Below are 13,651 nucleotides of genomic sequence, written 5' to 3'. Positions count from 1 at the left end.
TTTCTGTGACTAAAGCGAAGCTTTTACTCTGGAGGAAGAAAAAAAGAATGGATTCCATCAAAGTGGCCAACAGCATGAAAAAAAGTTGTGCCGATCATAGTTCTGTGCTCCTTAAGTCTTTGACCTGTTGCTGCCTATTTCTGCCAATAAAAATCCTATATATATAAAAGGGCAGTGTGATTTATTTCAGACTGTCTGCTTTAGTTGTTATCATTATCACATGGAACGCAAAAGTGTACAAAAACATATGGATATTTAATGTGGAAAGGGAAATTGTGAAATACCTGAATGCAAGCAAAATATTTAACACATTCTATAAAATTCTCTGCTTGGCATTGTTAGCAGTCAGCTGAGGTGGATCAGACATCTTTTTCGGATGCCCTACTGATGGTCGGCCTACAGCAGAGTCACAGATTAGAGGACCAGGGTCTGGAAACGGACCCACCTGCTGGCTAATCTGGACCCAACATGATTTAAAACATTTCTAAAATATTGCATGCTGTCCGACGCAAGTGTCTAAACGTCATTTGCACAGCTTCACCAGTTAATACGGTGAAGCCTTTCCCAGCGTCCGGCACCAGGCTGCATGTGATACAAATTAGCCAATGAGTAGCTCAACCTGCTGCTGTGAAGCAAGATTCTCCACCATGGACATAATCAAAAATAAATATCAATCCAGGTTCAAAATGAGCACCTTGATCTGTGCTTTGGCTTTGTCGCCATTCAAACCCAGGTTTATAAAACTTGCAGGGCAGCTTAAAGCCCACTTCTCTCATTAAGCCATAAAAAAAAGAAAGAAAAAAAAAAAAGTCACTTAAGGTGAATCAGGAAATTGTCTATATACCAAACTGAAAGATTGTTGTTCTCTACTTCAAAAAACAATTTATATTTTAAAACGGAAAAAGTTCTATTTCTTTATTCAAAAATTTAAAATATAAAATGGATGCATAAACCCCCTAATTTTATTTCAGTGTTAAATGCTGTTTAAAGTAAGGGATTATAATTAAAAATATCACCTGACCTTTACTGGTTGTTGATTTTCTTTATTTGGACCCCATTGATTTTTAATTGGTTACCCCTGGCCTACAGTAAGACCCATCAGAGTTGGGAAAACAAAAAATCCACTGCAATGCAGCCATATTTGCCAAATACCTTAAACTGCCAGTGTTTTTTACAATCTTTATTCCTTTTTGACATGATTATAATCAGTTGATTTGATGGATAAAAATACGGTCATTTTGCCTTAAAAAAACGTCTCTTTTCAGTTGGTGACTAGTCAGAATAAAAAAAACTTTGAATATGTCTTCATCTTGCTTAATCTAAAGATGAAAACGAGGGGAAATATTGTCAAATTCAGCCAACCCAAACTAGAATTAGACCCCTGCATAAAGCTGGTGGTCCTTTGAAAAAGTGGCACACTGTCCAGCAAACAGGCTCATAGGCTTTACACAAAAGTATTAGAGCTGATCATTAAGGATTCAAAGAACTAACAGATTCCAACATCTACATGTAGACCAGCCATGTCCAAAGTTGGTCCTTGACTTTTGCTGTCCAACAGAGTTTCTTAACTTCACACAGCTGATTCTAATGATTGCAGTTAAAGTAAAAGCCTGTTAACCAGCTAGGGTAACCTCTAGAACCTGCAGGACAGCAGCCCTCACGGACCGACTTTAGTCATCCCTGATGTTGACCAATGTGCAAGTTTTTCAACTCTGAAGTTCACCAAAGTTTTCTAGAGTCCAAGGTAAGGTCATCAATCATGAAGCAACACCTTGGTCCAAACTGGGTCATCAACAGGACCTGAAACCCGAAACACAGGAGCATATCTATAACACAAAAATATACACCTGCATAGGACCAAGACAAAGGTATTGGTGGGACCAGAAAGCACGGCAGTGGATTAATGAATGCCTGCAGACATTGATGAATTCAGGAGGTGAATCAATGAAGGGTCAGACTTCCTCCAGAAAACAACTAGTTCGAGCAAAAAGGAGATTCTACATGCTGCTGAATCCTGCTGTGTTTAGTTTTTCACACAAGGCATTCACAAATTTACCTCTTTGTTTGCTAAATTAAAAAAAGAAGATGGAATCTATTGCTTTCTATCAACTTAAGTTGTTGTTTGTCAATTTAAGGACTTTTTCAATGTCTCCGCTGCCTTGGTTTGGTGGTCAGTAGATTTAAGCCCACCAGCTACCACCAAACGCCCATCAGCTGCTGCTGAGAGAGCAACACCATCTCAGCCTCTTTATAGTGAATCGCTTTGGATAACAGAACTGAGTAAAGTGCCTTAAATTAAAATCTAATGCAAATGAAGGTGATGAGAAGCCAGTTCTGCAGCGAACGCTCCCTCTACGCCTTCCCGAGGGCGCTCAAACTATGACTGATGGATGTACGACCGAGACAACAATTGTAATTATCATCATCGTCTGTGTAAAACATTCATCATCACCATCATCAGCATAATAGTCATCTGCCTCCTTCACCAGCCGGCCATTATCATAAACAATCGCTTCAAAGCACACAGAGACTTTAGCACACTGACGGCCCCCCAGGAGTACCAACACTGCAAACCAGAATGCTCATCTCTCTTTGAGTGTTACCCAAATACATGAATTAAAAGTTCAATTTAATACATATGGATGGATCACCTTATCTGCATAGCTAAAGCGGTGCAGCAGCAGGCATTTCAAGCCTTAACCTAATCAGAGGAGCTCGAACTGAGCAGGTCTGGAGGGAAAAAGTCCTCCTTGTTAATCAGCTGACACAGGACTTCAAGTCTGAAAACATGTTTTACTATTTTTATATCTCAGGGTAAGGGGCGTTGGTTCAGCTGACCGACAAATGTAAGCATCAATGCATGCCACTCTGTCAATAATTCATCAGGCGGCTGATTTATGTGGGTTTGAGTGTTGCATATTAAAGGCTCCCGGTGATGCTGGGACAGGAGAGACGGTTTACGCAACTGCTCGTAATTGGGACTCTTCCTTTTTTCTCAGAGCACACAAACAGCTGCAGTTAAAGGCGCTCAGTTATGCATGGAGAAGAGAAGCTCGCAAAAACGTGCTTTTGTCTGGAAACACAGGCCAACAATGTTTACTAGAAGCACCTTCTGAATGGGAAGCAGTAGAGTGGAGGTGGAAAAAAGTGTGAAGGACAGAGAGGAAAAGAACCGAGTTAGAGGGAAGTTGCAGCAGAGACGATTGTAGCCTATTAGCATAATTAAAGCACGGAGGAGTTTACATGGAGCCCTTGACTTGTACTGAAATTATGATCTCAGCCTTTTACTGATCAAAGAGAACTGCTCAATTGAAATATATGCACATATATCTTGTAAATGTATATGTAAATCAGCTGCTGAGTTGTGCACCTGAACTCTCAGCTCGATGCCATACTCCTGTTCTAATGTATATACCCTCAGTTCACATTGAGACCTTGCACCGAGATGCAATAGGGCTTCAGGGTTTACGCAACTAGATCTGTTTAAGTAGAGCTGTTCCTTATCTTGCCAATGAATCAGATTTTTATTTAGAAGAATTAAGGTTAAACCTAGGATCCATCACGTGATGAAGGTAGGAGGATTTAATTCTGGAACGTGGCTCTGCCCTCAAAGCCTGGATACACAATTGACTGAATCCTGATTACAAAAGACTGCAGCCCAGGGCAAAAAGGGGAAGATTAAAGAGTAATGAAAAACTAGAAAAAGAAGAGGAACAATAAAGAACATGATAAATGAACAGAGGATGGGACAAAAAGTAGTGAATTATGAGAAGCTAAACTATCCTCTCATGTGTGACATCAGTAACATGCCTTTAGGGTCTTGTCCACAATCTTCCTTGTAGTTTTCTTCTAAAAGACGATTCTGTTCAGAATAAAAAAAACTATCTTTAAGATGAGCGAAATGTTGAAACACTGATTTGCTGTCAACACAGGGAACTAGTAAACATGATTTAAAACTCAGTCAAGACCATTTAAAACAGCTTAGATGCTTACCAAGCGAGAACATTGGCCGATTCATTCACCTTTTGCGGGGTCAATAATCAGAATATGATCCAGGACAGGAAAGGAACTGCACTGCTGCCCTGAACCTAGATTCCTTAATGTGGACAAACATGACATGCCTCCAGCATTTTTTGTTTTGATGATTTTTAGTGCCACTACTAATAACTTTTATATGTCTAAATCAGATTGGATCCAAGGACAACCACATGTTCTCTACATATTGGAAAGGGCAGAACCAGGCAGGTAATACACCCAAAGTGTAACCCCCTTATTCTAAAATAAATCTAAAACAGCGGAGTAGCAGACCAGAACAACTACTCTAGCAGACAACACTAACTGCGATAATTTTCTTGCACTTGCACTCAATCGGCACTGCTCGTAAATCTTAGGATTTTCACATGATTGGCCACGACTGGCTACCAGTCATGCCCCCCTCTGGAGCTAAGGAACCCCAGTGGTGGATCGGGGGAGCCGGCTGAGCAGATAGCGCACCAGACAGGGGAGATAAGGCAGCTCAAGAGGAGAGTGGAGGAGCAGTGGTAGAATGGAGAAACATGCCAGATGAACAGTGCCAGGGAGGGGAGAGGCTATCAGACAGAGGCTAGCTAGGTTAACTGCGAAGGATCAAAGGAGCACAACAAAAGATCAGAGAAGTCCACAAAGGAAACAGAATGTTGAAGGCAGGGGAGAGGCTACTGCTGGTGAGTGAGACAGCGGTACTTTGGAGAAGCCAGCCAGTGAGAATGAGCAGGGAGAGGCTATGGCTCGCCGAGGCTAGGCTCTAGACGCTCAATGCTTAGGGTGGAAGAATGACCGCTGGGGATCAGAGGAGCCTGTAGGGCGGACAGAGTGACATAGCGGGAAGAAGGCAACTGATGGCTTCTTTTTTGCACTGAAGGTAGGACAATGAAATAGTCCTGCTTCATCCTTTGTCTGCATTATTTTCTCTATCATCCATTTTGATTAAAAAACCTCGCCTCCGCTGCCTACTTCACTGAAACAGTGTTCATTTTAAAATACTTTCTCATCTACTATTATTTGGATACTTAATAATAAAATGTCAATGTACATGAGAGAGCAGTTGGGGGATTTATGTATTTGATGCTGTGATCAGTGATCACACTCAAAAGATACTGATTTTTTGTGATCGGTGACCGGTACTTCACTAGATGTATCCAGATTTAGGAAAATGCAGTGTTCAAAATAGTTTTCCAATGGGAGATCAGGCATGGCTTCACTGGGCCAGACTGACTGAAGGGAGTCTGCCAAACTAATGTTTGACACTTAAACTGTCTTACTGGCTTTCCTCTAACTATCAACAGCAGGGAAGACAGGTAAAGTGACTTGCCCAAGCACAAAACAACTGCGACGGACAGATTAAGGACTCATAACAGCAACCCATCCTTTAGAGGAAGCAGGGCAGAATTTCAAAATTTTCTGACAAATTATAAAGACTATATATATCCTTTTCCTTTCCTTCATATTTGGGTACTTTGTGTCGGTCTATCCTTAAAACAGCAATAAAATCAGCTGAGGTTTGTACCAGCTTAAAAAGAATGTTAAGAAGTACCTTTCAGTGCCTCTAAAAATTATTTTGCAAGGCACAGCTTTGTAGATAATACCTTTCTTCTCGGTAAGCATCTGCTTTTTGGTGAGGCGCTTACTTGCTGTGGCTGGTTTAGTATGGTCATTATGGCTTCAGAAGAGGACAAAGCAGGGAAAAGGATGGAGAGATGGAAGGACGAAAGCCCAAAGGCCACAAAAAGCAGAATCTAACTTATAATGGGAAAATGCATCAATCTCTCTCTCCATCACTGTCTGTCTCGTATCATCCATCCCCAAACCTCCCTGCGCTTTAGATGGAAGTCATTTCAGAGAATATGGGGGGTGGGGGGGTGGGGGAACTTGAAAAGGCAGAAAATGGAGTATGAGTAGTTTCAGACCCCCCTAATGCCCTGAAATTTCTGCTGCAGAAGAGAGATGAATAGGGACTCCAGGGACATTTAGAGACAGTGTATGCTTGCACTGTGGTGATCCAGCCAGCCTTTCCTGCTCTTTATGTGCAGCAGCAGAACAGAGCTCTTAACATGCTTTTTCTCAACCACAAGGTTGCCCTGACATAACTTAGACTTTTGCTTCTAAAATGCCTAAGTTCAAAGTCTCCCCCAAACTCTCTCCGGCTCCAGCTATGGCTCATTGCTCTAATCACCGGTTCAATTGTGTGAGCACATAAGTGTGAATGGAAGGAAAAGACGTGTATATTCACCAGAGGGTGTTTTATAGAGACCCCTGCCCTCTCCTCAGGATACACACAGGTATTTAAGGATGTTGGCTTGATGTTCAATCAGCAGAAAGACATCACCTTAACAACAATGAGTCCCGTGACCTTGGCCATCCATTAGCCCATCTAAGAACAAAAAGCCATTTCCACATGGAGCCATTAGAGGAAATCAGCTCTGGAAAATACACCCGAGCAGGACAGAAGTCTCACAGAGATCGTTATTGTGAAGAAATCCGGCTATATCTGCATAGCACAGGGAGCATGTCCTGCTACAGTTGACCCACAAACCACAACTGCTGTAATTAGACCTGAACGCCCTACGGATTACTGCATTAACTTGAAACAACTCCTACAACTTTTAACATTAAAATTATATTTTTACTCAAAATAAGAAAAAAATAGCCTCCACACTGCCTTACAAAGCTAGTGACACTCCTTGAACCATAAACTTTAAAGCATCATATTGGATTCCAACCATCCAATCAACATATATAGGGGAAAGATAGAGATGTTGAAGGAGTAGGACATCATAGAATGTGTCAAGTCCTGCCTAATCTATACTTTGTAGAAATTTACTAAAACTCACTGAGCCTGACTGAACTGATGTGAGAATACTAGTTTTTTAGTTCATGTCAAAGAATTTTAACAGGAATCAGGTCCAGACTTTGACTGGGCCATTCTTCCAACTGCTCAGCCACACCTTTCATTTCATCAATGTTAGGCCAAAAGGTCCCATTTTGGTCTCATCTAACCGGAGCTTCGCCTTCTGGGAACCATACAAAGTTTGTACAAAACTGCAAACAGAACTGTTTCACAGCTGTTGTCTCACCACTTGTCGATAACGGACTGACGCATGAGCTGTGTGACCAACCAAAATACTATCAACAGATTCTCCAACCTGAGCTATATGTATTTGCAGCTCCACCAAAGTCACCATTATCCTCTGGCTGCTTCTCTTATTTAAAGGCTCTTCTTCCAGGCTCTTATTCTAGGTCAGGGGTCAGCAATGCAAACTCTTTAATGCGGCGCTTTAATGCTCCCCATGCGATTCCCTGGAGCTTTTTCAAAAATGTAAGAAAAAGATAAAAAGATGGATTTTTTATTTTTATTTTTTTAATATGGTGTGCACGAGGTCAAACAAACATTCATTACGTTTCCAATGCTGTAAAAATGTGTATAATAAATACATTTTTAACAATAAATTAAAAAAATTCTGTCAACAAAGATTAGCATCATAGCCTGCAACACATGTTTCAGCGCGGCACGGTGCCAAGCAGGTGGCTGTTGTAAACAAACCGCAGGGTATGTCTCAGGCCAGGGATCCCAAAGGGAAAAAAAGAAGATAGCTGATGAGAACAGAGGACTCAAAAAAGAATGGACTGAATCATTTTCTTTTACTACCAATGCGGAAGGATTGCCTGAATTTTTGCTTTCTAATGAGAAGTTGTCAAAAAATAAAACCAGAAATAATTAGGAAAGGCATTTCCAGGGAAGGCATGCTAAACTTTCAGCCGATCACAAAGTTTGGAGTGAGAGAAAATGTGAGATTGCAAAACTTCTGAGTAAATTACAGGAGACCAAAAATAGATTTAAGAAGTGGATTGCACCTCCTGTTCATAGATTGAATAGGTAGCGCTCTAATGTAAGTACCGGTATGTTAACTTCCTTCCATTCCCCCCCATGTTAAACCCATGTTGCGATACGAGGCTTACATAAGACTCTAACATATTTGCAGCTCCAGACAGATTTGTTTAATGTTTTGTTTTTTAATCAACTATGGCTCTTTGAGCAGTTTGGGTTGCCGACCACTGTTCTAGGTGGACATTCATGTCTTGGTAGCTCTGCAGGTGTTCCATTTTCCCTCAATGTCCATGATGGTGACATTAAAAGGCAGGTTGTATAAATGTATGCTTCCCGAATTCCTGCTTTGTCGTTTGTTCGTTATTCAAACTACAACTATTGTAACTACAGCTCCCAGCATGCCTTGCAACAATTCCAGTAATGAGTTAGCGTAGAGTGTCTTTTGCAGCCAATGCTGCTTTAAGAAAGACGCACCTCAGCTGAGCTCTATGAAATACAGAGCCTTATGGTGCTAAGTTGAGCTGAACATTGGAGCCTGCAGACAGATGGTCTGCAGAGCTTCGTAATCACATCCCAGTCCAGTTTTACGACTGAGAATAAAATTCCTTCATTATTGGATTAACAGGGAAGTCTCTGATGAAGGTCGACAAGCCTCAATCCAGATTAATCAGTTTTGCCGATTTCCTTCTTCTGGTAGTTTTAGTGATTTCAGTTTGATTATTAAACAGAACAATTACTTTGTTTGTCTCTGATTATTTTTTATCTTTTGCTTCAAGAATCAGAGCTGAACATACATTTTGAGTTTGCAGCTTGATTATATGGAAACTTTTTTTGTGGTTTTGGTTAATGATTTATAATAACCATTTCAAATTGTAAATTCCATATTTGGTTCATTCAAACCCAGGTTCAAAAGCATTTTAAGAATCCAATTGTTTTACTTTTAAATTAATCAAATAATAGTTATTTGATCATCTAAATTGTGAATTATTATATTTAAAGGCTACTAGCCATTAATCTGGATTATCCAAGTATATTTTTGTTATGAATTTATTTTGAATAGAGTAATGTATTATTTCTAATTTTCAATAATAATAAGTAATATTTATAATCAAATGATAACCGCATAACATTTCTGTTTCAATCACATATAATCTTAAAAAAATAATATTTAATGGAAATGTTTGAGCAGAATCCTTTAACATTAAACAAAGGGTGTACGGTTCCTTAAAAGAGAGAATGGCGTTTGTGCGAGAAACCACACAAAGCCAGGAATTGTAACAATCTCCCTCATTTGCCGTTGCTGTGCTTCCATCCTGTCAGGAGAAAAAAGGCATGTTCAGCTCTGAGCGCTGAGTCCTGGGTTGAGAATTTGCATCTATTATGCATAAGTTGAGCTGAGCTGAGCCTGGTTGCCATTCTGACCAAGTGAAGATGTGCCTCCTGTCCCTCAAGACTTCCTCTCTCCATCTGTACCTCTTGTATAGACAGTAGATAACTGTGCTGTGTATGCACGATGTGTTTGTCAGGAAGTTCTGTTAAGCATTTTGATGGCCGTCCATAGCTTTTTCTGCCTGTTGGTCTTTATCTTTAACCATAGCCGTGTGTACATGCATGCAATCCAACAAACGTCATATTTCTGCCCCCTAAACTAAATGTTTGCACATGTAAGAAACACTGTGACAGTCCAAGGGTTATGAGGTCGGACCTGGGAGGGGGGGTATTTGTGTGCTTCACTCTGGGGAATGGCGGTGCTGCCAAAGCTGAGGTGTAACACCTTGTTAATGTGACAGACACAGTGAAACAGTCATCCAGGGAATGAGCCACTGTTGTCAACCTTCCTCAGCCGGTTGACAGATAAAAGGAGAAACAAGATTTCAGCTTCTCAAGCTTCTCTGCAACCAAGCTCACACAGAGAAGAGCATCGCCGGCAGTTCAGGAGCTATGTTTTTTTAAACATTTTATCGATGTGTACAGTCTAAGCAGACGGACGGGCCGCAGAACACATCTTGAAGTGAAGTAATGAGTTAGGGACAGATTTCTGTCTGTTCCACCGCAATGACAGGTAACTTTAGCAAGGCTGGGAGGGTCATCGGTCACAGCAAGGACCATAAGCTTCAGCATCAGAGATGGAAAAAGGTTTTGTTCAGCTGCCATCACTAAGGGCCTAAATCATGAAAAATCTACTTTTTTTCTTTTTAGCCTTCAGCTATGATATAACACTATTCCTTTGTCATATTCATGCCCAAAAAAAATGAAATTGTCCAAAGAGCTGTTCTAAACAAAATTTCTTTTTGTTTTACACTTGTGTAAACAAAATGACAATTAAATCTGTCTAAGTAAGTAAGTCTAAGTCAAAGTGGTAATTCGCTCCTCTAGATCTGAAAAAAAAAGGAACGGCAACATTCCTATGTAGAAAACTGTTAACCCGTCCCTTACGGGAAGCACCTACCTTAACCATGCTGTGCCTGCCCAGTAATCAATGCACCTACTCTCCCTCTGGTCAGCGAGTGGTGATGTGCGGCAGAGTACCAATTATTTCTGCTACAAGTTGAGATGAAACAAGTCTTCTTCTATCTTAGGTCTTTTCTCAGACTATTCAGGATTACTAGCGAAGAGCCAAATTTGTAGGGGTGTTGTGATACCAAGCGCCTCCATGGTGACGTCAGAAAATAAGCAGCGCCAACATGTGGAGAGGCAACTTTGAACTGAAGGCAAATGTATTCTTCAGGGGTTTTGAAGAAAACAACTCTTTTTTTCATTGGAACAGTACCAAAGACAAAATTAAAATACATGCTCGTTCTGACTTTCTAAGGCTTAAAAAAGTTTGACGCAGGTACTTGGAAGGCAGTCTTCATTGCTGAGGAATAAAATGCTGGTTCTTGCCTGCCCTAATACACCTAACAGCCTGACATCATGTTAGTAATCCAAATGATGCTGTAGTTAGGCTGTTTTAGCTGCAGAAATTTGGTTTCTGAACACATTTACCTCCTTAGTTGCAGGTTTACCTAAGAAACCGGTCTACTGGAGGCGCTCGAGTCAGCAACATGAATATATATTAATTTGAGAGCTGTTCAGGTTATCTAAGTTCAGCATTTCCCTCATCAATATCCAAAGTGGGCGCCCCACCAGCTCTCTTTATACTCTGTCACTGATGCAGATTTGTGATGAGTCATGTGCACTCACTCATATGGAGGTGAAGACATTAGCTCCTGCCAAACAGACAGAAGATGCAACCTTTAAAGGCAGGACAGAGTTCAGAAGGATTCCTTAATGGCTGGTGTGTTAAGCTTTACCACCGGAGCCACCAGAGCATCTATACCCCATAAAATAGAATATCAACAAGAAAAAGAAATGGGTGGAGTATACCAAAAGAATGAAGAAAAAATTAAATTATTTCTCTTAGCAATTTTCTGTCAGGTTTATCCAGTGATCGCTTATAAAAGCTCACTGACAGACCTACAGCAGAAAGCAGCATCTTGCCATACAAAACAAACCAATAACAGGCAGTCTACATGCCAACAACAACAAACAAAAAAAACTTTGGCTCATCATGAATAACATAGTCATAGGGAGTTTCTGGGACTTTAACTGTAAATTGAGCTTTAGTCTGATTGGACTAGGGTTTACTGTTAAAAGTCGTAGGGAAGTCATACAATCTGTTTGTTTTTTCGTTATCTTATGTAGGCCAGTTAGTTATACGTCAGCTTGAACACCTAAATTCGGCCAATCAAGTATCAACGGTCATCTGTCAATCAAATTTTTTCGGTCATAGCATCTTGATTCATATGTCGCAGCTAATATACGCAATGGTTGAAATAAGATATGAGAATCATTTACTTTACCATTGAGTTACATCCAAGTGTTCACGGGGATGGATGTCTGTGTCTTCAGCAGGCGTAGAGCTAACAGAACTAGCAGTGTTGCAAGGCAAGGACTCAAACATGTACGGCTGTACTATAAGCCTTCTACACCAAACCAAGCTTCTGTCGCCCTGGCGTCCTCTTCCACAAAAACTTCATCCCCACTTTCTTCCTCTAAATTAAAAAATGTATAATGGAGGAGACTCATCCACGACCTCCGACACAAAACCTCCTCTTGCATTATTCCACTGTCCATAGCTTTCCTTGAGAGTGGCGTTGCGAAGTGCTACTTGGTTCCAATGTATTTTCCCATTGGGAACCTACTAGCATTAAGTTGCTAACTGGTTAGCACGATGCTTCAGAGACACCAGCTACAATCAAACATGCTTGCGAACCTTCTGTCACAACAATCCCGCCTCCTTAATAATCGACCAATCACATTCACTTTAATCACTCGTGTAAAATTGGGCACAATTTGGGAGAATTCGGAACTTTACCCATTGGAACAGCCGCTTCCCTACAACTCTAAGTATGATGGAGGTTCTGTGATGTTGAGCGCCTGAGGTTGTTCCATAGAGTAGGTCTTTCATCAGAATAACAACCCAGAACATCCTGACCAAAAAACTCAGAAATGGCTTAAAGAACAGATGAACCTCCCTTTTTGGCACTCTGTGACTGATATTTACTCAGAAAAACAAGCAGGATGTCTCAGAAAATCAGACCCCAGCAGAAAGCAGCTGATCAGTGAAGAAACAGAACTTCTTCAGAAGCTCCACTTAGCTCTGTGAATCATATTCATCATCTCTGTAAGGTTGTTCTCTTCTGCTCTGTCTCACTCAACAAGGTGTAGCTCTATTCTTGATCTTAACACCAGAAAAGATGCAGCGTCAGATAAAATGTAGCCGTGATCAACTTCTTTCACTTTGCAGTTAAGGAAACAAGAGCTCAGCACCATTAGTGTTGCTTTCAGTTTAGCTCCACAGGATTTGCAGCAGACTCCTGCAGAGATGTTAGGAGATGTCCGGAAGTCAAGTTAATTTGGCAGGAAAACAAAAAAACAAAAGCAGCAGAAGGAGTAATATTGATGGAACATTGTTTAAAATAAGTATTGTTCAAAATAGATTTTTATCTCCTTCAAACAAATGTCCTGAATCTGGATGTTTCTTAAAATCTTTGAAGTTTCTAAATTGTTCACTCTGAGATTACAGGCCAAAAACATGACTGTTAGGTTAATTGGCTTCTCTAAATTATCCTTAGGTGTGACTGTGTGAGTGAATGGTTGTTTGTCCTGTTTGTCTCTGTGTTGCCCTGAGATAGACTGGTGACCTGTCCAGGGTATACCCCGCCTCTCGCCCATTGAAAGCTGGAGATACGCACCAGCCCCCTATGCGTCCCCAGCTGGGATAAGAAGGACAAAGAATGGATGGATGGATGGATGGATGGATGGATGGATGGATGGATGGATGGATGGATGGATGGATGGATGGATGGATGGATGGATGGATTATGGGGCTGCCGGTAAACATGGAGGTTGGTGTATCTTAAGTGTAGGACAAGTCCACAATCTCAGCTTAATTCCCAATCAGAACCACCTCTGGTACCTGCCAGAAAAACTGTCCGTGGAATAGGTCCACTTGCATTTCAAATAAGAAAAAAACAACTGCAGCCTCTTATTTCAAGTGCAACATATCTAATTATCCTATAAATACTCATTCCATTATCAGATCATCTTACATTGTCAAATTAAGCATAAAGACACTTATTCTAAGAAAGGTTTACTCTCATTTTTTGATCGTTTTTGCAGTTTAACCAGACAGTACCTCACAACATCAATCACAACAAATAAAAAAAAAAACAGATTAATGTTTATGGATGTTGCAGAGTTTAATGAAAACTAACGAACTTTGTAAAACCAGCAGATAACTGG

The 13,651-nt window shown here is 40.7% G+C and overlaps 1 protein-coding gene across 1 annotated transcript in view; it reads right to left on the bottom strand.

Moving 5' to 3' along the window:
- snx29 (sorting nexin 29) overlaps positions 1 to 13,651 on the bottom strand; it is a 190,369-nt gene that overhangs the window by 53,956 nt on the left and 122,762 nt on the right. The gene's annotated exons all lie outside the window — the stretch shown is intronic.

Source organism: Cyprinodon variegatus, unplaced genomic scaffold (assembly GCF_000732505.1).
Source record: "Cyprinodon variegatus isolate N-32 unplaced genomic scaffold, C_variegatus-1.0 Scaffold146, whole genome shotgun sequence".
In the NCBI taxonomy this organism is placed as follows: domain Eukaryota; kingdom Metazoa; phylum Chordata; class Actinopteri; order Cyprinodontiformes; family Cyprinodontidae; genus Cyprinodon; species Cyprinodon variegatus.
This window is presented reverse-complemented; position numbering and strand designations above follow the sequence as displayed.